Source organism: Eumetopias jubatus, unplaced genomic scaffold (genome assembly GCF_037043125.1).
Source record: "Eumetopias jubatus isolate StellerSeaLion01/CBP00866 unplaced genomic scaffold, mEumJub1_p1.0 scaffold_2, whole genome shotgun sequence".
In the NCBI taxonomy this organism is placed as follows: domain Eukaryota; kingdom Metazoa; phylum Chordata; class Mammalia; order Carnivora; family Otariidae; genus Eumetopias; species Eumetopias jubatus.
In genome coordinates, this window is record NW_028274808.1 from 67,613,028 (window position 1) to 67,614,691 (window position 1,664).

Genomic DNA, 1,664 nt, shown 5'->3' on the forward strand with positions numbered 1-1,664 from the left:
AAATGATATCTCTTGATTTTTCTTCTAGAATATCTAGTCTGTAGCTTCTAATTCAGGGCAGGACATTCAGGCTAGTGTTACAGAAAAGCAGAAATCACCAGATAATGACAAGACTGAAGGGTTCAGTTAATTTATTTCAGTAACTAACAATATTATAGGGAGTGTGGCATCTCCTACTGAAAGTGTAGTACATAAAATGAGACCTTACCTATAACAGTTCCATAAACACTTAAAGGTCTTATGGGATAGTGCATACAATAGAGTAATCCATATGTAAAATCAAATAAGTACACAGATACTAGGGATTTCAGCTTCTCTTTAGATGTAGAAACATATTGGGTTACTTTTTTTCTCACTTTTCTGATTTATCTATTCATTAATGAAAAAACAAGACAACTTCAGCTTCATGATGTTTCCCATGGCCAAAAATGCTCTAAGTCGTCTCTGAGTTAAAAGCATTCAGCAAACAATGGCAAGACAGAGACACCAGAAATGGACACATGATTGCTATGACAAATATGGTAACGCTGTATTAGCTAGTGGAGTCACTTTCTGTGTTGCTGTATGGGCACAGACGGGAACACAAATTGGAATAGAATGGAATCTGTTCCCACTTGGCAGAGTCACCCCAAAGGAATGGAGAGATCACCAATCAATCATCCCAGCTGAGATGTTTCGAAACCAACTCAAAATTGATTCCAAGTAAAAGCACTGTGCACCCATTAAAATATGGCATAATTGAAGAAATAAAGTACATTTGAAACCTTCAAAAAAAAAAAATCCCCGCCATCCAGGTAAAATATAAAGAAAACAAAAAAATAACTTCTCTGTTTATGACAAGAAAATGTCTATCCAAATAACGTATTGCAAAGTTGTAAAACGCTACCAGTGTTCTCCACCCCATTATATATGTGTAATTACACACACACACACACACACACACACACACGTGCGCATGCTCACACACACATCAGTGTTCTCTACTCATATATATAATAGAGTGCAGAATACTGGTAGCACTTTGCATATATACTACAAATAGTAATATATATATATATATATATATATATATATAATGGTATAAATCTATCTTTAAGGAGAGCAGTATTTTATATTTTTCAAAGGCATGTACAATTTGATCCAGCTATCTTAATTCTAAATACATACCTGCACTTAATAATTACATAAAAGCAAAGGTTCATCTAGAAGGATGTTTATGTTAACAATGTCTACAAAAGTTAAAAAAAAATAGAAAACAACCAGATCGAATTCTATTTTTCATTCTTATAAATTATATGTAGATGCTAAAGCGAGGATAGTAAAACTTGGGCAGTGATTTCTTTTTGTAAATAATGGTTTTTCTGGAAAATAGTTATGCCTATTTGTTTACATAGTGAGCAGAAAATAAGAAAGTCATTCAAATGGAAGTTGAGAATAGGTCAATGAGAAATTTCACCCTTTTCATTGTTTTGCCAAGGGCTGTGTTACAATTCTATAGGTAAGCAAAATATAACATAGAATAATAATAATGTACTGTACCTTTTGGCATGAGAATTTTATTTGTCTATCAGGGAAGAATTTATGTAACTGAACAAAATGACATAATACTGCTAACCTGGTTTATCAGTTTCCTTTTACAAGTAGATTTAATTTTGGTGATCAAG

General features: G+C 32.8%; 1 pseudogene; it reads left to right on the forward strand.

The window, feature by feature from the left end:
- Positions 1 to 406: 406 nt before the first annotated feature.
- On the forward strand, positions 407 to 706 carry LOC114210119 (cytochrome c oxidase subunit 7B, mitochondrial pseudogene; annotated as a pseudogene).
- The last annotated feature ends 958 nt before the right edge of the window (positions 707 to 1,664 follow it).